Source organism: Eriocheir sinensis, chromosome 15 (genome assembly GCF_024679095.1).
Source record: "Eriocheir sinensis breed Jianghai 21 chromosome 15, ASM2467909v1, whole genome shotgun sequence".
NCBI classification, from domain to species: domain Eukaryota; kingdom Metazoa; phylum Arthropoda; class Malacostraca; order Decapoda; family Varunidae; genus Eriocheir; species Eriocheir sinensis.
The window spans coordinates 10,827,231-10,849,040 of NC_066523.1; the positions used below are offsets into that span (position 1 = coordinate 10,827,231).

Genomic DNA, 21,810 nt, shown 5'->3' on the forward strand with positions numbered 1-21,810 from the left:
AAAACAGAGAGGGAACAAATGAAGAGTGTACGAAATGAGGCATGAAAGAAATTGACAAGTGTGAGGATGGGAAGGAAATGGGAATAGCGAGAGGGGAACAGGTGAAGAGTGTGCGAAATTGGGCTTGGTAGGAATTGGTAAGTTTGCACGAGGATAGAAAGGATATGAAAGAACGATGGACAGGTATGGGGTGAGAAGAAGACTGAAGGAGGTATGGATGAGAGGCTCAGAAAAGGTGAGACAATAGAGAAGAAAGAAAAAAAGAAGCAGAAGATGCGAGAGGGGGAGACGAAAGGAGCTGATGTAAATGGTGTGATAATATAGCATGAATAAAACGAGGAAAGTATGGAATGAAAAGTGAAGAAAAGAAAGACCTAAGGATAAAGATATATAGAGGAGGAAAGAGAGCAAAGAGTATACAGGAGAATCAAAGACATAAAAACACCGGAGAGCGTAAAAGAAAAATGGGACAAAAGGTCAGAGAAGGACTAAGGAAGAAGAGCTGGCTGTTGCAAGGGTAGGGGGAGACGGAGTGCGCGAGGAAGGAATAAAAGCTGAGAAAGAAAGGCAGACAAGCAAGAGAACGCACTAGCAAGAAAAACGTGGGCAGATATAGGAAGTGAAGGTCAGTGAAGGGAGAATAAAGGAGCAGAGCATAAGAAGACAAATGAGAGATAATAAGGTGGATGGTGTGAGATAAGAGGAATGCAAGAGGATAGTCTAGAGAAAAAAAAAGAAGCGTGGGTGTTGTTACAGAAAAGAGGAGTGTGTTAAGAGACGGCGAGAGAGGAGAGGTTGAGGTTAGAGGATAGAGAGGGTAAGAGAGAGTAAGGGTAAGGAAAGGGAATGAAAAGGAGTGCAGGCAAGGAAGAGGAAAAGAGGTAGAGAAAAGAACAGTGTGACGAGACAGAGAGTAAAGAAGAGAATGGGAGGATTGAGGTAAGAGAGTAGAGAGAGTAGGAGAGAGTATGTAGGTAGGTGTGAGTAAAGGGAGGTAAAGGGAGGAGGACAAGTAAGGAGGGGGGGAAAAGGAGGGACAGGAGAGAGTGGGGGGTGGGGTGCAGGGGCGATAGAGGCGGTGGTCGCTGTTACCCCCAGAATATTGAATGGTTCAGTCACCCTTGATTACATATGCAAGGGACAGGATGCATGGCTTGTAGCGGAGGGGGTGATTTTCGCAATGGACAAACAGTTTTGAGGGCGCGTAGTCTTGGTTGGATCTGGGGACAAATCTATCTAGCGGTCCTGCGTAGAGCGTCGGTCTGTGGAGGGCCCGACACGCCCGTTTGATGTGAGGAGAATGTGGGTTATTGACAATATTTACTGACCGTAGCTCGATGGGCGGGGACAGCGCACCAGACACAGTTATGCCCCGACCCTCGTAAAGAGTTTCTCAATTCTGTGGAGAAAACTTAGAAACTACATTCCTCGCGGGTTGACGAATACTGGGTCAGTCTGGGGCGCTGCGGCTGTGGCGGCGGTGGCGGTGTCCGTGTCGGCGTGGGAGGGTGAGACGCGCTGGGAAAGGGTGAAGGATGATGGGAAGAAAAACAATGCACACAACAAATAAAACGTGCTGAAAAAGAAACGCAAAATTTCGCACGGACACGGGCGAGCGCATATAAATTGTGCAAAGGTACGTATGTAAATAAACAGACCGAAGAAAGTGTGTACAGAGGTAAAACAACCGTGTCTGCGTGTGCCTTCATGTGTCTTTCCGCCCAGACCTTGCCCGCCAACCTTCCACAACCCTGCCACGCTGCACGGGGCGCATGCACACACATCGAGGACAGACTTCAACTTCTGTTTTAACGAATGAGTGAAGGGAAATGAAGTCACTGTAGTTACTTTCCCCAAAAATAGACCACTAGTCATTGATAAACGTAATCATTATAGTATAATTCATCAGTAACAAGAACGAACCTTTTCATGACGTTAGTCCCCACATATTTAGCAGCCAAGTCAGTAAAACAAAATTACTTTCGTGGCGATGTTTTTTTTATCAGGAATAATATGAGACTAGAGATATTTTTTTTTTATGTCGTACCTTACAAAACTTCCCTTACCGCTAAACTCGTTACCATTGTCTAAGGTAACACTGGAGACAATACACTGCTAGGAAATTATTCTTCCCCAACACCTTATGAAGATCAGCACGCAGCCATTATGATCACCTAAGTCATATTCAGGGACATCTTTTAGACAACAAGTATAAAAGTGTACAATTTGTTACTGCGGGCACCGTGACAGCGCGGAGGGATGGGTCGCGGCAAAAAGCGTTCCTGAAGCCTTGGACGGAGGCACGACGAAGGCTGAGGCGGCGACGAGACCTTATTGGGTGAGGCCAATTGAGATTAAAGAAAAGGTGTGTGTGTGTGTGTGTGTGTGTGTGTGTGTGTGTGTGTGTGTGTGTGTGTGTGTGTGTGTGTGTGTGTGTGTTTACACACACACACACACACACACACACACACACACACACACACACACACACACAAACACAGTTACCGATGTCATGATTACTTTAAATAAGGATACAACACAAAGGGAAAATATTTAGCGTTAATAATTCTTCAGTAATGTGGCAATTTGTGCGGAAGTGGGTCCCCGGTGCCTCAAATAGTCATGGCGGAGACCAACACAAGGCGGCACAGAGAGAGAGGGCGGCGTGGAGGTGTGCTGGCCGGGCCCTCAGTCTTCGCCATTTGTCTAGCGGCGGGAGGCGGCCCCACCCTGCCCAGCATGGCCCCGGCGGTGCAGCGTGCTGTGGCCGGGGTCTGCAGGTGCATCGTGAAAGGAGGCAGTCGAGGCGCCGAACAAAGGGACTACACAGCGATGAGTGAGGTGCTAAAGAGGGAAAAATCAATCACAAGGACCTGCCCCTCGTCCTGCCGTATTATCCGCCTCCTCATCCTCAAAGCTCGTCTTGCCCTTCCTTTCTAGGGTGTTGTCCGCCACGCACTTCACCTTCGGTCCCGTTATCGTCTTGGCTCAATGAAACGCGTCGTCTGGTGGGCCGCAGGAAAACATTGTGCTGCTTGTCAATCAGGATTTAAGGCAACGCCAAATGAGACTAAATCTGGTTTGAACATTATTTACCCTCACATCAATCAGAAACAACTAGCAGGCTCGGCTGGCGTGCAAGGGGCGAGGACACACCCGCCCCTGTGGCCTCGGTGCATGGGAGCCGCTTCTGGGCGATCTAGGCGGCCCGACCCACCATGACATGTTCTTTGGCGGGTGTTGTTTGCTCTTATCTCCCTCGTCATCCTCCACCCCGACCACTTACACTCCATCAAAGAAGAATAAACGCTGCGAAACAGACTACCGCTTGCAGAGACAGCAGACAGACAAGCTGAAAGGAATCGCCCATCGCCTGCTACACATCCACTATCATCACTCGTTTGTTACGATGTAATTAATACTCACACGCTACATCGCCAATAAATCACTTCGTACTAAGATAAATTGTCGCCCTCTGAGAACTTCGTGTTGTTGGTTTAGGTGATGAAAGGCTGCGGGGATGGAGGGGGCAAGGGGGAGGGGGAGGGGAGAGAGAGGGGAGGAAGAGGGGTGCTCGAAGGAGGAAAAGATAAAGAGAAAGCAAGCTGGAAGGGTGTTGTGGGTGAGAGGTGAAGGGGGGAGGGTCGGAATGAGCTTCGTGATGTAGGATCGTATCTTCCTCTCCTCACAGCTGCTTCACGGCGTCCCCGCAATGACCGCCACGTTATATACACCAATCACGACCCCATTCCATCCCCGGTAATCGAGGCAGCCTGGCCGTCCACCGCTACACGACGGCCTGGGAAATAATTCACTGGCCACAGACCAGGCACACAGGAGCACCACGTGAGATGCTGATCTAACATACATACACACACACACACACACACACACACACACACACACAAAGAGAGTGTCGATGTAAATATGAAATTAATGTATATATATGAGGGGGAAATGTCACTCCATCCTCGCGGAAATATCCCTAAGAGAATGATGCCCATTGTATCCACGTTATCCAAGAATTTCCGGTACACACGCACAAAAAAAAGGCATCTCCGGGTAGGCGTTGTTGTGAGGCTCCTTGTTTGTTGTAAGGAAACCCCCAACAGGAGACATGTTTTCTGTTCCGCTTTCTCTTATGGAGCATCCCGCAGGCTCGTCATGGGCCGCCGTAAGACAAAGGTTCATTTTGCGTCCAAGGTTGGGACAAATCTATAAGGAAGAAAGAAGGGAAAAACCCACGTAACCGGATGATCCCATAATCATTAGAATACATCAAGACAAATAGTGCTAACGGTACAAACGGTTTAATATGTATTATAAACATGACACATGAAAGCTGTCCATCATCCTCACATGCAAACAACACAGTTAAAAATAAGACGCCCGGACGAAAGGAAAAATCAACCCATCTGCAAACAAATGTAAATACCGGTGAGGCACGTGGATGAAATACGACAAAAAAAAAACATAAAATCAATATAGAAAGAAGAAAAAAAAAGGGTGACGGGTCAAGACGCGTCGGCAAGGTCAACAACAGAAAATGTATAGGAGAAAACACGGCGAGGGGGGCTGCGGAGTGCCTGGTGTGCGCCGCGAGAGGCGAGGACGTGCTCATTAATGATGATGAATATTGGCGACGTGTGGTCCGGCGGCACCTCGCTCCTCCCTTGCCCCGCCGCGGCCGCCACAGGGAGCAGCTCCCCTTCGGCGGCCGGGAATACTAATAAGTGGCGGCAGGTGGAGGCGGGTGGGAAGGGCCTCGTCAGCAGGGCGGGTGAAGAGGGGGAATGACGGGCAGGGGAGAGTGACAGCGAGTGGTAAGTGGATGCAAGCTGCGGGGACAAGCATGGCTGTTGGCAGGTGGTGGAGGGCATTTACGTGGAGAATTTCAGCATGTGGAGGCTAAAGTGAGGTGGAGGAAGACAGGCTCAAAGGAGAATACAGAGAAATGAAGGAGAAATGAAGGAAAGCTCTATAAAGTATGATCATGAGGAGGGTGAAGGTGGAGTGAGTTTCCGTTGTCACATAAAGCTACAGAAGGTTATTAAGGCGGGGGGTAGGAAGCAGGCAGGCTAGAAGAGGCACATAGATAAATCAAGAAGGCATATCGATGAAAAAAGAATGTTAAGTGTGAACAGACAGGGTGACATGAAGTAGTAATTACGCAGGAGGAAGCGACAGTTATTAAGAAGGTGGAGGTTATCAAAGAGAGGTAAGACTGAAAGAAGCAGAAAGAGAAAATAATTAAAGTTGTGTAGAATAGGGGCACACGGATGGAAACACGAGAAAGTGGAAGCAGATGGAGGAGGTGTGCTGGAGGGCGGCAGGTGGAGGGGAGGCAGGCTGGCGGGCGGCAGGTGAGCCATCAAGGTATTAGCGGAAGGTTGAGGTGTAGACATGCGGGTCAGGTGAGAGGCGGCGCGGCGGCTGGTCCGGGATGATGCGGGCGAGCTCCAGGAAGAAAGACAGAGGAAATAGAGAGATGGAAAAAATAGGAACGGTATTGGCTTATGGTAATGCTGTCAAAGACCCACCGACTGGCTGTCCCGCTGATGCTGATGCTGATACTGCTTTCTCTGTCTCCCGAATTCCTAACAAGCTAAGCATCAGACACGCGCACGCACACTTGAAGCTGGCACCTCAAACTCAGTCTAACAACATCCTATCCATAAGAAACCCAACCTAACCTGGCCCAACCAACAACAACCCAGCCTACCCTACAAACAAAAAACACCCCGAACCTACCCAGACCTATCCAACCCACACTAACCCAGCCCAACCTACACAAATCTAACCCAATCCACACAAATCTAACCCGATCTACAGAAACCCAATCCAACCTACACAAACCCAGTCTAACCTATCCAAACCTAACCCAAACATAAGCATTCAGACCAAACTATTACAACCTTATATCTATCCTAGTCAAATCTAGCCTAACCTAACCAGACTTAACACCACCCTAACGAAACCTAACCAACGCATACCCTTCCTTACCCTACCCTTCCCTACCTTATCCTACTCTAAGCTGACATAACAAGCCGTCAAGCACACTTATCTAATACTGAGACATTAACAAAAACTGACACACAACAAACATCTCAAAAGGCATCTGTGTACACCGCAAACCCGCGGATTAAAACATCAAATACGTCGACACACACACACACACACACACACACACACACACACACACACACACACACACACACACTCACACACACACACAGGCATAAGACATTCGCAACAAACACATCCACAAACTCAAACACGGACGAGAAAGCGCATATTTACACACGAGCACTCAGCAGCAGCCCATGTAAACACGGCATCTAACTATGAGCGCAATCATGTAAAATAATGTGTGCCGTTGTTGCGTTCAGGCTGGAAAATCGGCCTTGGACGTGAATAATCAAGTCGACAAATATGGACAAGCACACACACACGCGATCAATCACACGCACACGTCAACAAACGCCTTTTAACAGCGAGTCCCACGTCACATCCCTCAAACGGCTGAATGGAATGTTAAATTGACTACACGTTCGTTGAGGCTGTCTGTTGCTTTGTCCACGGATGACTTACTCAGCGTCTCTTAAACTTATCACGATGAGTCGCCGTTGCCTAAAATACACACCTCGGCACGCGGCTCGTTTCGCAATGGACTGCCCTTTTTTTGTGTTGCATTGTTCAGTAACGTAAAAAAAAAAGAAAGTAAAACATCCAGCAGTTTGTTTATTTGCGTGTGTGTGTGTGTGTGTGTGTGTGTGTGTGTGTGTGTGTGTGTGTGTGTGTGTGTTTGTTTTCAGAGTCTGCGTGGGTGTGAATGTGCTTGTGGGAACAACTGAGTATATGTCTGTCAGTCTGATAAGGAATCACATCAAAACAAACATCTGTGAATATTTATCTTTATAAGCATCATGCATATTGACCGGTAAAAACATCGATCACTGCAATCAGATGCCAAATACGGTTTGAAACGTATGATTCAGCACATTTATATATATATATATATATATATATATATATATATATATATATATATATATATATATATATATATATATATATATATATATATATATATATATATATATATATATACACTGATAATATTAACATTTCCAGTAACCGAAAATTCAGTACAGCTCACACATGCGAATACAAAACCACGAAAATACGTAGATGTTCCCTTTGTCACCTCACGACGTTTTGGGAGTCATTAAGGCCAAAGACATCATTTTATGCCAAATCTTGTTTTCTGAGCAAAATTAACATATTCTGTAGATTTTTTCATTAACATGATTTGCCACCAGAAGACAGATACAGCAGCCTCCCACACCACCCACACCACCTCCCTCCAACCCCAAGAACCCAGAGGCCCCCCTCACCACGCTCCCCCAATTCCCCAAAAAAGCTACAGACCCCCCACGCCACATCGCCAGCTCCCGAAAATCCAGTTAACCCTCAACGCCACGCCTCCGCCCCTCAAGACACAACAGCCCCCCCACGCCGCCGCTGCTTCAGGAGACCAAATGAAAGGCTCGCGTCTCGGAGGAGGAGCCGAAGCGTCCCTTACACGCAACAGACACGCAACAATGAACAATAAATAACGCTGCGAGGTGAAGGCAGGTACGCAGCCCCTGCCTGACTCCCAGGCCCACACACCTGGACACTCTGCAGGTAACATTAGCATTGACTTTATTATTATCGGCATTATTATTGTTATTGTTGGTGTTGTTGTTGCTCTTGTTGTTGTTGTTGTTGTTGTTCGTGTTATTATTAGTATAATTACTACTACTGTTATTATACTTATTATTATTATTATTATTATTATTATTATTATTATTATTATTATTATTATTATTATTACGACTACTACTAATATTAATCCTAATAATACCACTATTACAACTGCTACTAACACCACTACTACCGCAACTACCGTAATTACTACTACTATTTCTACTACTGCTGCTACTACTACTACTACTACTACTACTACTACTACTACTACTACTACTACTACTACTACTACTACTACTACTACTACTACTACTACTACTACTACTACTACTAATACTACTAATAATAATAATAATAATAATAATAATAATAATAATAATAATAATAATAATAATAATAATAATAATAATAATAATAATAATAATAATAATAATAATAATAATAATAATAATAATAATAATAATAATAATAATAGTACCATCCTTATTCACACCACTTTTATTATCATTATCAACAGTAGCAGCATCAGTAATATCATTTTCATTATGGCACAACACTTAGCTAATGACCTTGAGCGATTGAAGACAAAAGGAATGAAGGAACTAGGGTGTGTTCCCCCTACACACACGCGGGACTCTCGGCCGCCCCTGCAGCGTGGCCCAGCATGGCGCGTGGCGTTATCTTTCCTACCGAGACTCGTACACTAAGCAACGGCGTGTACCAGGTAGCGCCGCTTCTTTTCTACCTGGGCAATTGAGTAATATACTACCCGCATCAGCCGCCCGTCACTTTGTCTTCTGTGCTACCATCTCTCTTTATTCGCCCCCTCTCCCCCTCCCTCCACCTCTCTTCCCCACATCCCCCACCACCATCACTTGATTTGGCCTTGACGGGTGCAGAGGATGCCCTAAAAAGGTATACAGTTAAGCATTGTTCTGCGATGCAACACTAATCGAGGTTGTAGAAGTAATGTTTTGAAGAAGAAAATGTTCGTGGGATTTAGGAATACTACTAATCTCATCGTCTTTCCTGATAGTCTCCCCAGGGCTTCCTCTCCTCTCCCTTCCCGTTTACTATCTTCCTCAATCTCCTCCTCTCATCCACCTCCTCCTCCTCATCCTCACTGTTCCTCCCCCCCATCCCTACCTCATAACAATTTTTCATTCTCCTAAGTATATGTTTTCCCTCCCTTCTACTGAATCTCAAAGAAAACAAGGAGAGGAAACTTAAAATCAACATTATAAATAAGCTTCCTACGTCTCTCGTGATCTTGTGCTAATGTATACACTCTCCCTTTGCTTTTATCTATGTCACTGTCGTGTGTGTGTGTGTGTGTGTGTGTGTGTGTGTGTGTGTGTGTGTGTGTGTGTGTGTGTGTGTGCGAGGGAGGGGGGCGGGGGACTTCAAAGCCCACTCTGATAAACGACAAACTCCCCATTAGTTCGCCTTTACGACCTTAACACCCCACGAACGCTTCTGTCCACGCTCTACCTCAAGGTTTGGCGGCGCGATATGTCAGTCAGTTATGCTAATCATCCTCTTTATCTCACGCGCTACACGACGCTAATATCCGCCTCCCCATCGCTGCTGTTTTAGGTGCGGGGATCTGAGTAGTGTGGACGGCCGCAAGTGTCGCGCATCTGGGGACGGACGAGACCTCCCGCTGCCGACATCACTGCCATCACTCTGGCCTCTACTATTGACGTCAAGCCACACACCTGCTGCAGTACATTCACTCTTAATGTTCACTTTTCCTCCCTATTCAAGTGGACAGGTTCCTTTTAGTCACCAGGTCAAAAGATATACGAGGAGGATATTCCACTTCTGTTTGTTTATTTTTTAATGTTGAACGAGCTTTTTCCTGCTCATCATCTGTCGGCGGCGAATTTTAAAAGGGGATACTTGTCTCTTTGATATGATAAGCTGGACAAGTAGTTAAAAAAAAAATCCGATAAAGGTTGCGCTGAAGTACAAAAGGAAATTCAGGTGGCGCAGGCGGCGTGATCACATATGCGATAACGAACGGATTTTCCCGGCTGTGTGAAGGGAAATATTTCTCCCAAGATCATGACTTCAGCGTTTGTGTCAGTCTTAATTAAGCACAATGATTCATCCTGCATTACATAATTCAAAACTTTGTGTCCGGAGACTGTCAGTGTGTGTGTGTGTGTGTGTGTGTGTGTGTGTGTGTGTGTGTGTGTGTTACGTAATGTATTGATTCGTGTCATACTTGTCAAAATTTTACTACATTATCTTCATCCACTGAGCTTCATATCCGCTGTTCCTTGTAACACTCACAACTATGATGCAGCCTGACTATAAATGACATCTCACGTTCTTCACCCAAAATAAGAAAAATAAGCTTCATAGGTTGCAAATTAATGCCTAAAAAGTTATTTATAATTTGATGGAACGCAAACAGCATTAGGGAGAAAAAGGAAAAAAATAATAAAAAACAGACATAATATTCAAAAACGTTCGGGAGATGCAAAAAGAAAAATCAGCCAGATTGAAGCAGTTTTTTTCTGCTCAAGCACCACAAATGGAAAGTGTTGGCGAGTGGAAAGTAACGAATAGCCAGCCTTAGAAGGGATAAAACGAGGACCAAACTAAAACAATGATTTTTTGTCATAAATAAAAAAAGAAACTAATGAAAGCAGAAGAAAAGGTAGGCCTAACCAAGCCAAAACAAACTTGACCAAACCTAACTCGACCTAACCTACTCTTACCGAAGCAAATCTTACCTAAGCAAGTCAAACCTAACCCATCTTACTCTGACCAAACCTACCTCATGAACTTACTGTATCATCAGAGCCTCCGTACTCGAGGGAACACGAAGGCAAACACCGTAAAACTTTAAATGGAGGGTTAAGAAGAGACGCTGAACACGTTATATTAAAGCCTGAAGGGTAAATGCTGGGCAGGCAGGTAGGCAGGTGGTTATGAACTTAATGAGTGAGTGAATGGGTGAGTGAGAGAGTGAGAGTAAGTCTGGGGAGATGCAAGGGTGCGAGAATGGTGTTTTGTGTGCGTGTAAGGAGGGCTGAGTGAGTGAGTGAATGAGTGAGAGTGTAAGTGAGGGGAGATGCAGGGGTAAATGAATGGTGTTTTGTGAGTGAGTGAGTGAGTGGACGGAGGGGTGAGTGAGTCAGTGAGTGAGTAAGGAGGGGTGAGTGAGTGAATGAGTAAAGAAGGTTGGATAAACAAATGAACCTGTGAGTGAGTGAGTGCGTGAAAGTGAGGAGGAGTGGATGAATGAGTGAACCAGTGAGTGAGTGAGCGAATGAGTTAGTGAGGACGGGTGGATAAGTGAGTGAATGAGAGAGCGAGGGAGTGCATGGGTGAGTGAGGAGTGGATAAGTAAGCGAACCAATAAGTTTGTGAGTGAGTGAGTGAGGAGTGGATAAGTGAGTGAACCAGTAAGTGAGTGAGGGAGTGAGTGAGTGAGTACGGGGAGGCGGAGGGTGAGTGATGTGGCCGGGCTGAGGATGCGTGATAAATACGGCGCCTTGGAAGAGGTCGCTGGGATGGCCGGGCGCGTGACGGCTGAGTAATGGTGGCGGGATGCAGATGAGGCGTTCAGGACACTGAGCGATGGATGGTGCGGCTGCCGTCCCCTCCACCACCACCACCACCACCACGACCAGCATCACCGCAACCAAGAGCACCACCACACAACAATCACCAGCACCACAACCAACACCATCACTATCCACTCCACCACCAAGAACACCAACACTAGCACCATATAACCATCAACACCAGCACCATACAACCACCATCAACCAACATTATTGAAACCAATGTTATTACCAACACCATCCCCATAAGCAACACAACCACACAACAACCAACACTAACAACATACTCAACATTACTACCAACACCATTAATAACACACCAATAACACAGCCACATAATCAACACCGCAACCACACAACCAACACCAGCATCACTATCAACACAAACACCAACACCATTACCTGTAAAAAACAAAACTGTCACTACCAAAAACGGAAACATCACCAACACAAAAAACAATAAAATATCATCATCAGCACCACCACCATCACCACCACCACCGACGATATCAATAACTACAACAGCAACGACAAAATAATCAGCTTCAAATCCGGTTCTATTACCAACACCGACACACTCACTGCCATCATTACCAACACCGCCACCTTAAGCATCACCACCGTTGCCACTACCGAGAAATGCTTATCACGACCTGCCACCACCGTCACTTTTCCTGCTTCCGAATGAATGTCTCGTTGGAAATCATGTGTGTATAGGTTTACTTGTATTCTGCTGTTCTCTCTCTCTCTCTCTCTCTCTCTCTCTCTCTCTCTCTCTCTCTCTCTCTCTCTCTCTCTCTCTCTATCTCTCTCTCTCTCTCTCTCTCTCTCTCTCTCTCTCTCTCTCTCTCTCTCTCTCTCTCTCTCTCTCTCTCTCTCTCTCTCTCTCTCTCTCTCTCTCTCTCTCTCTCTCTCTCTCTCTCTCATTACGTGGTCCCCTCAGGGTGTCGTTTCTCCCACCTGACTCCCGTTGCTCCGCCTCCTCTGGTTCACACGCGGCGCCTCAGCCTCAGCCTCAGCACAACAAAAAAGGGAAGACTTAGAGCTCATCCTGAGACCGAAAGTGCTGTAAATACTTATAATCTCAAGGCTTGTTTGTCGTCAACTCACTGATTTTGTACCAAGTCATAAAGGTGAAGGTATAGTGTAGTGTGGTGTGGTGTGGTGTGGTGTGGTGTGTGTATGTGTGCGTGTGTGTGTGTGTGTTCAAGTCAGCAATAACTATCATTCCTAATATTCTAAGCACGAGGGAAGACTGGGAAAGCTTTGTTGGTTTGGTCCACGTTCGACCCTCGTTTCGCCCCAAGAAGTTCCGGGAGACGCTTCTGCCCCGCCCCCTCCAGGTTCGCCTGCCCATTACGCCTAATTATCAGCGCCAGGTGTGAGGGCCAGGGAGCTATTTACGCCTGTGTCCTCGTCCCTCGCCCCACGTGACCCGACGAGAGAACTGAAGGGACCAAAAGCCTCTAATTTTCTCCCATATTTCTAGGACTATGGACAAAGGAAATAAGCTGAAGACGTTTAGCTGTGTATATTTTTCGATGAAGTAGACAATGATTATGTTGGCTATTGAGTGGACACGCCTTCCCCATCTCTCTCTCTCTCTCTCTCTCTCTCTCTCTCTCTCTCTCTCTCTCTCTCTCTCTCTCCTCACTCGATTTTCCTTAACCTTTCCTTCTCTTTCCTTGTTTATTTTCTTCTCCCATTTCTATCTGATTCTTCTTTCGCTTTCATTCTCTTTTCTTCTTTCTTTATTTCGTTCTCCTCGCTCTCCTTTTTCGTCGAATTTTCTTTCGCTTTCGTTTTCTTCTTTCGTTTTTTCTTATCTATTTTTATCTGATTCTTTTTAACTTTCATTTTCTCTTCTTCCTTATTTTTCTTATTCTCTCTCTCTCTCTCTCTCTCTCTCTCTCTCTCTCTCTCTCTCTCTCTCTCTCTCTCTCTCTCTCTCTCTCTCTCTCTCTCTCTCTCTCTCTCTCTCTCTCTCTCTCTCTCTCTCTCTCACACCGGGCTATCGCTTCTTCCTTATACATTCCAGTGAAAGTCAGCGCCGCCCATTGGCTCGCGGGGTGAGGGTGGCTCGCGACCCTTAACCCGGGAGGTGGTTGGTTACAGGCGGGCCTCGCTGTCTCCCCCCTCCCCCACTCCCGCCCTCAGCACACTCACGCCGTAAAGAGAGACTCAAGTATCAAATTTGGTGAATATATCGTCAGCGCCACCCCATGCAGCCTGCCAGCCCCGCCCTGCCCTGTCCCACGATGCTCCACCCTGTCCCACACGTCTTTCCCTCCCCCTACATCCTCGTCCCCATTTGCATCTCGTCCCATTCCTTCTCCCTTATCCTTGTTTCTTGTTTCCACCCTGTCCAATTACATTCCTAGGACCTCCAACCTGTTTCTGTCTCATTCTATCCCTTCTCAGTTATCCCAATTCCTTTTCCGGTCTATTCCATCAACCTTCATAGAACCCCATCTATTCTTTCCTTTCGCTATCAGTGTTACAATTCGATTCAATTCAATCACTCCATTAGTACTCAACCCAAGCTCTTCTTCGCTATCCATGTTGCTATTCCATCCTGTCCCATCCTTCCCCAGAATCCATGTACTTTCATCGCATCCTATCCCTTCATCTTTGCTATACTCACTACATTTCTCCTTTGTCCAATCATCCCCTATCATCCTCCTTCCAGACTTTTTATACATATCCCTTTCAACTCCCCTTCCTTGTTCTCAGCTTACCCCCGCCGACCCTCCCTCTCCCCACCATTCCCTATCTTACTAAACCCCCAAACGCCCCCCGGCTCACCCCGCCCTGCCCCGCCCCAGCACCGTTCCGCTATATAGATGACCCGTAATTACCTCCAGCGCCGGTCACGACCCACCTGGGAAACACACTCTCGGTCAAGACTGGAAGTTCTCTCGGTGTTTATGAGTTCAGGAGCGCCCGAAGCTTGCACACGGGGGGGAGGGGAATGGAGGGAGAAAGGGGGAGGCCTGTAAAGAGAGAGAGAGAGAGAGAATGTGTGTGTGTGTGCGTGTGTGTTATATCAGATGAGATTCGGGTCAGTTTGGAGATGGGATCGACTATAATTGGAGTGTGCGAGCGTTGTAAAGCATCGCCATAGTGTGTGAAGCGCATCAAATGATCTCCGGGGAGTGTTCTTCGTCGGGAGGGAGAGGAGGGAGAGAAAGGAAGTCAGGGAAGTGCTTCAGTGTGTGTGTGTGTGTGTGTGTGTGTGTGTGTGTGTGTGTGTGTGTGTGTGTGTGTGTGTGTGTGTGTGTGTGTGTGTGTGTGCTGTAGTTTCAAGCGATTATTTCATGACTTGTAGTTTGTTTCCTTTCAAGCAACAATAACGAAACATCAAGGATGAGGACGAAGATTTTCATGACGACGATCGTTTTGCTGATATTTTTTATGGTAATGATGGTAATTTTCATGATGGTGATGATGATGTTCATGGTGATGATGATGAGGAGGAGAAGGAGGAGGAGGAGGCGAAGGAGGAGAAGGAAGAAGAGATGATGACTTAAAATTATAAGAAAAAGAACAAAGTACAAATCAGCGTCTTTTTCCAACCCTTTCTTAAAATCCTTGGTCTCGTTACGGTAAAAAAAAAAGAAACATGTAAAATCCTTTCCACCCTCTTTCCCTCCGTAAATCATAAGGGTGAGACGCGGTGTTTGTCCAAGCCGTCACGTCCCGCCACGAGTGATCCCAACGCTCCACCATTACCCATCACATCGCCGGGTAGGGGCTGCGGCCAATAGATTGCGACCCACCCATAAACACGGACTAATGGACGGGTACCCAGGCGGCGCACGGTAATTTCACGTTGACCCTCTCTAGCGTTTGCGTCACACACCTTAAGACTTCCTCCTCATCTTTCTCCTCCTCCCCCTCCTTTTCTCTTCCTCTTTTCTTCTTTGTTTACTTTTTCATGTCCGCCTCCTCTTCCCCCTCTTTTTTTTCCTCTTTTTTTACGTTGTTTACTTCTTTTGCGTCTCCTCCTCCTCTTCCTTTTCTTCTTTGTATACTTCTTCATGTCCGCCTCCAACTCCTCCTCCTCTTCTTCCTCTTTCGCTTTTTGTTTGTTTCTTCTTGTCCGCCTCCACCTCCTCCTCCTCTTCTTCCTCTTTTGTTTTTTGTTTGTTTCTTCTTGTCCGCCTCCTCCTCCTCCTCCTCTTCTTCCTCTTTTGTTTTTTGTTTGTTTCTTCTTGTCCGCCTCCTCCTCCTCCTCCTCCTCCTCCTCGCTTTCATACTTTCCATGCACTCACTTCTCTTAAACTGTGCGCACTTCACGGGCCATGACGCTGCTCCGTACACCTGCCTTCTACACCCGTCATGGCTAGTACTTGTCTGGCACGTTAAAAGATTCTTAGCGACGATCGGCTGCCTCACAAACGCTTCATTCGTCCTTCACTCAGCGACCTCACACTTCCCAATAGTACCTGCTGTCATTATACTTTGCCCCACGACGCCATCTCTCGGTTCCCTTAACTTAGGTTCCAGAGTGTTCTGAGTCAAGCGTTTGTTGTGAAAAAAAAAAACGAACACGATGCTGGCGAGGCGAAAAATCTCAAGGGGTCGGAACGTATAGGGTTAACACACTACCATCATGGGAACGGCCTCTTCTCTACCACTTGCATTAGAGCATCCAGTATTATAATATTTACGAACGGGTTATCATGACATCACAACACTGCATCGATGACTAAGATTATGTTTGAGAGGGTGATAGTGGGCATAGTGATAGTAGTGATAGAGGCATTGGGGGTGACAGTGACGGTAGTAGTTCCTCGCCTGTCCCTCAGCTGGTTCCGCCCTAACTCTGTCCTTCGATATTCAAACTCTTCCCTTCCCTTTTTCCTATTTCGCCTCCCTTCCCTTCACTTCCCTTTCCCCGTGTTGCCGCTGATCGAGAGACAAGCGGCACACACGGATTAGCATCCCTCACCCGCCTGACCCGGGACTCGCCCGCTGATGAATAATACGACGAGGACGGAAATTCTCCCCGAAAACTACGCGTGTCCGAGCAGCGGCAAGTTAGCAGTAAAAGTCTTTCCTCTTGAAGCTTAAAGAACAGAGAAAGTTGAAAGAATTCATTTGCATACTAATTCCATCGGCGGAGGAGCTGTGTAATGTAAGTCTCTTTCATTGTTTAGTTTTACTCTCAAGACGTTTTTCTTTTTCTCTTGTCTTTCTTTGTAGTGTTTGTCTACGAGCATTGCGACAACAGTTCTTGTTATAGTACTTTGTTTGTGCTATTATTGTTAATATTACGAGTATAAAAATAATAATAATAATAATAATAATAATAATAATAATAATAATAATAATAATAATAATAATAATAATAATAATAATAATATTATTATTATTATTATTATTATTATTATTATTATTATTATTATTATTATTATTATTATTATTATTATTATTATTATTATTATTATTATTATTATTATTATTACTTACTTATTGTCATTTATTATTTTTGTTGTAGTTTTACTCTCATTATTATTAGTATTATACATAATGTATTCTCTATGCAAACGTCTACTAGCACCACCACCACAACTACTACTACTGTTACTACTACTATTACTACTACTACTTCTGTTACTACTACTACTACTACTACTACTACTACTACTTCTACTACTTCTTCTACTACTGCTACTAACTACTCCTACTACTACAACATAAATGATACCTCCCCCCATGTTTATTTTCCCGACACATAATCATGGAGGTCTCCATAGTTTGGAGGTCATTAGCCCCAACTCTGTTCGCTAATGACTGTGGCATCCAACCATATCGCTAATACTACCTGACACTAAATCACCTATCGTCTATTACGTCTAGATCCCCCTTTCCTTCCCTACTCAAGTCACTCCCGACCCACCCTAATGTCACTCTCCACCACTGTGGCTTCATAGTCCATATTGGAGATGGTGGTGGCTTTTGGGCCAGAGTGTCTGGTGCCACTGAGACATAGGATGGCCGACCTGAGCAGGGAGAACGAGAGGCGACACCTCATCCAGGCGACAACGTGGCTCCTTGGTTGATGCTTCTTTTCTGAGATTAGTTCCGCGATTACTACTACTACTACTACTACTTCTACTACTACTACTACTATTGCTGCTACTTTTTTTTAAACTACTAATTTTATAATGTATATTAGTTTAATTATTGTTTCCTCGTTCTATATGTCTTCTCTTAACATCAGCCAGAAGATCAACATAAATATCAAACTTAATCAAAATATAATTATGATAGCCCACATGAAGTAAAAACTTGATGAAAATTATAATGAATAATACGCCTTTGTACTACAGCCCACTCCCCTCACCTCCACTACCACCACAACAACAACAAGAACAACAACGACGACAATAACAACAACAACCATCACCAACACTACATCACCACCGCTACCCCTATGCAGGTGTTGGTACTTCTGATGCAGCACAACGGAATTACAGAACCATAAACGGTGTGTGTGTGTGTGTGTGTGTGTGTGTGTGTGTGTGTGTGTGTGTGTGTTCTCGCTTGTATGCTTCGTTGGTAGAACTCAAGTCGTTGGGAGTGAGGTGACGTGCTAGGTGACGGGGACGGTTGGACAGCTGTAATGATAGCGGCGATAACAGGAGGTGGCGAGTGTGACTAAGCAAGCATGTCACTGTACTTTGTCGGTTACTCGGAAGAATACTATAAGCACGGACTCAGATAGAGGTCACTTGATTATAATGGCAGTAAACAAAAGTGAGGTGAGTCATTGTTATCTTAGTACGAGTATAGGCTACTACAAGTTTTTATTTTTCTCGAAAATACTAACTTTTTTATATATATTTTTTTATGATGAGGGAAAAGGAATATTGTATGCATGTTCACCCCTGCTGGTTAGCCTTACTTAAATGAGTCTCACATACTACACTATAAATATAAGTGATTAGTAAGACGTATTCCAACATTCATACCTGTCAGAATACACACCAAAAATATATTCAACAATCGTATTACATATGCTTTTACCATCGATGTTTTCTTTCTTTAGTGGACGAAGGTGGACGCTGAATGAGCCTTCCCGCTTAGCATAACTTTCCCTACATGAGTCACCTAAACAATAAAAAAAAATACAATATCCCTGAATTTACACCTGTCTAATACCCCAAGATTTACTCATCATCATCGTTTCGTTCGGCCTTTACCCTCTTGATGTGTTTTTCTAAGGTAAGCTGGCGGTGTAAGGACGTTGAACATACCTTTTTTCCCCCACAGATCAACCTTTATGAGACGTCACGACAATAACGCGGCTGTCACCTGTCACCGAGGCCAGACCGCTAAGGAGGCCCACACCAAGGCCCACACACGCTCGGGGCCATTCATCTGTTGGTCCTGCGCCCATACGCCGCCGTGCCATCTGGCCGCGGCATTCCCGGTTATTAGATAGCCCGGCATACATTACGCGTCCATCGTCGTCACGGCACCCATAAATAAGGACGCAGGCCACTCACTCGCTGGCGTGCGTCACCTGCTGGCGGGGATATTAAAGCGATGGACAGCACTGCGGGTGTGAGGCTGAGGAAGAAAGTAGAGCTGTGACTGGACAAGAAAAGTGGTGCTCTTTCTTTAGTTGATAATTAAATAAAAATAATAATAATAAAAACACTCGAACAGAAGTAGCAGATACGTTTATTCTGGGAAATATGCATCATAATCCCTGTATTTGTATGTATAAATATATAAAATTCATCCAGTGTGGTAGATCAAAGTCTTCAGAGCTGACGGGATTTATTTAACGGTAAATGCTGCTTCGTTGTTACAGCTAACAACCAATAAGTCTTACAAACAAATTGTTGACATGGGGTCTTACTTGACTTACAGTTCTGAATCTTAAAAAGTAATACGATGACCTTAAACCGGCCTAAACATATTTATGAAAATGTATAGCAACTAAAGGCTTTTTTTAACCTAGGGATTAAGAAACGAGCATTGCAAAATTTCTGTCGTGGAACAGGATATCAAAAAGGCTTAGAACAGCATCAAGACAACAGCTGTGTGTAGCGGCGGAGGCGGCATGTTAGGAGAGGTGGCGGGGGACAAGCAAGCCATCACATCCGCTGCTCTGGCGCGAGTTTGCGGTTTCCGGCGGCCACTATCATCGCAGACACCGATAACGTGATACCTCGACGCCGCTTTTGTCGCGGCCGGGCGATAAGAGCCGGAACAGGGACATGAGAGCGGACACGTAGCCGCTGATGCCGCCCCGATACGGCCAACCTTAGAGACTAATCGGACCTAAGCTTCCTGTTGACACCAAGCCTCACCAGCACACCACCAGACTCACTATGCCCTCCCCCTCCCCCTCCTCCTCCTCGCCCCACCCCACCGTCCCCGCCTTAGCGCTTCCTTTCGGGACGAAATAACACAAAATATTTTGTTTCAATCGTTTTTTTTTTATGTATTTCATGCCTTCCTTCAATACAGAAAACGTCTGGTGTGTGTTACTTGACAGTCACATCCATATAGATAGATACCTTCATCTCTTTAATTCTGCTTCCTCGATTTCTTCCTTCTAGTCGGCTAGCCGTTTTCACAACACCCAACTATGTCTTTCGTTACCATCCATTTGATTTTATAAAGACAAAATCTCACTGTCGACCAGAGCATCGGTGGTTCAGTGGTAGAATTCTCGCCTGCCACGCGGGAGGCCCGGGTTCGATTCCCGGCCGATGCAAGTTTTTCTTTTAAAACTTTGGATGTGTTAAATTCATAAATGTTGCTTTCCACCATAAAACCATGGCATCGGTGGTTCAGTGGTAGAATTCTCGCCTGCCACGCGGGAGGCCCGGGTTCGATTCCCGGCCGATGCATGTTTTTCTTTTAAAATTTTGGATGTGTTAAATTTATAAATGTTGTTTTCCACAACATATTCATGGCATCGGTGGTTCAGTGGTAGAATTCTCGCCTGCCACGCGGGAGGCCCGGGTTCGATTCCCGGCCGATGCACATTATTTTTTTTATAACTTTTAACCCCTTATATTTATGGGTTGTTGTTTTTACTCCAACTACTTCAGCCGTTCTGGCATTTGTCTCCGTTTATGTCTTCAACTAAGAATAACGAGTCATTCATGTGAACTTGTCACCCTGCACATAAACCCACACACAAACACAGCTGCCTATAAGTGACAGTCATCGTCATGGCCGCTCGAGTTGCCGCGCCTCGCCCAGCACGTGGCGAGTGATGTTCACGAGGCTGAGTGTGGTGTGGCGGCCGCGGCGGCGTGATGGAAGAGGCATGTGTAGGCTGATGAATGGCGGGGAAGGGGGTGAAGAGGCGCATTAGAAGTGTCAGCTCATTGGTCACAAGAACAACATTTAGTTTACTATACTTTAAAGCTTTGTACATAAATTTTAAACCGATCATGAAAAAAAAAATTATGATTTTTTATCACTGTGTCCCGGGGTAATGACTTCTTCCCATCACACGATCAAGGGCCAATGCAACGGATTCGAGCACAGAGGACACGCGCAGCTATAGCAGGAGCTGCCTTGTATAAGCCAACTGGCCTCTTGCAGACTCCTTACATTCTTTTGTTCTTATGTATGTCCCAAACTTCACTTTATCATCATCCCTTCACACCCATTACTAGTTTACTGAAGAACAAAGGCCTTTCCCAATCTACACCTCTCTGTCTGATGTCTGTGTACTCCATCTTTCACCAGCAAATGCTTTAGTTTCATCTCCCCACCTGGTCCTTTCTCTGACCTGGTTCCTGGGATGTAACTCTTTTACTTGGTTGCCATCAGTTACCTGTTGAACGCATGATGTAATCTTTTCACGTCCGTTTCTTGTTTTAATCGTCATAGTAATGTTGTCAACCTTTATCTGTTCCTGAATATTAATGACCGCTTACTGTTCTGCATTTTTATGGCAGCTTTTTTTTTATTTTGCATCAATCTATGTGTTCTTAAGGTTTCTATATAGATTTGATCAACAGCATGTTTGAGTGTATTTAAAATGAGTGACGTGGACACAGTCACGGAAATATCTAGCTCATAAATAACTAAGTAATCCTGAAAAAAATCATAATCATAACCATAGTTCTTAAGATTATGAATAGGTTTTATCAATAATTATTATTACTATTATTAACATTATTATTTTCCTAATTATCATTACTTAAACAGTTCCCAATATTTCATGGAAGTTAATTACTTTCTAAACATGCAAATATTGCAAATACAGATGAGTTTTCTCAGGAGTCAAATTTTCTTGAGGACACGTGACTCATGAGCGCTGAGATAACAGGAGGCGGAACGCGGCATGAACAGGGAGAGAGCAGCGTGAAGCGGGGCGCTGCTGACTCGGGGTGCTGCGTGGTGAGGGATCATCAGCCGCGGGCGTAGGGGCGTGAAGGCGTGAGCACCATCATTTAGTGGGGGCGAGGGTGTGCCAGGCGACACCCATTCG

At 45.4% G+C, this 21,810-nt stretch overlaps 1 long non-coding RNA gene and 3 other non-coding genes across 4 annotated transcripts; all 4 read left to right on the top strand.

Moving 5' to 3' along the window:
* The first annotated feature begins 16,082 nt into the window (after nucleotides 1–16,082).
* On the top strand, nucleotides 16,083–20,105 carry LOC126998897 (uncharacterized). Its single transcript, XR_007753063.1, has 3 exons — nucleotides 16,083–16,473; nucleotides 17,672–17,829; nucleotides 18,615–20,105. It is a non-coding gene; the product is annotated as an uncharacterized LOC126998897 (long non-coding RNA).
* Trnag-gcc (transfer RNA glycine (anticodon GCC)) lies at nucleotides 20,003–20,073 on the top strand. The gene has a single exon. It is a non-coding gene; the product is annotated as a tRNA-Gly (tRNA).
* Nucleotides 20,106–20,138: 33 nt separating the features above from the next.
* Nucleotides 20,139–20,209, top strand: Trnag-gcc (transfer RNA glycine (anticodon GCC)). The gene has a single exon. It is a non-coding gene; the product is annotated as a tRNA-Gly (tRNA).
* A 65-nt stretch (nucleotides 20,210–20,274) lies between these two features.
* Trnag-gcc (transfer RNA glycine (anticodon GCC)) lies at nucleotides 20,275–20,345 on the top strand. The gene has a single exon. It is a non-coding gene; the product is annotated as a tRNA-Gly (tRNA).
* Nucleotides 20,346–21,810: the final 1,465 nt, after the last annotated feature.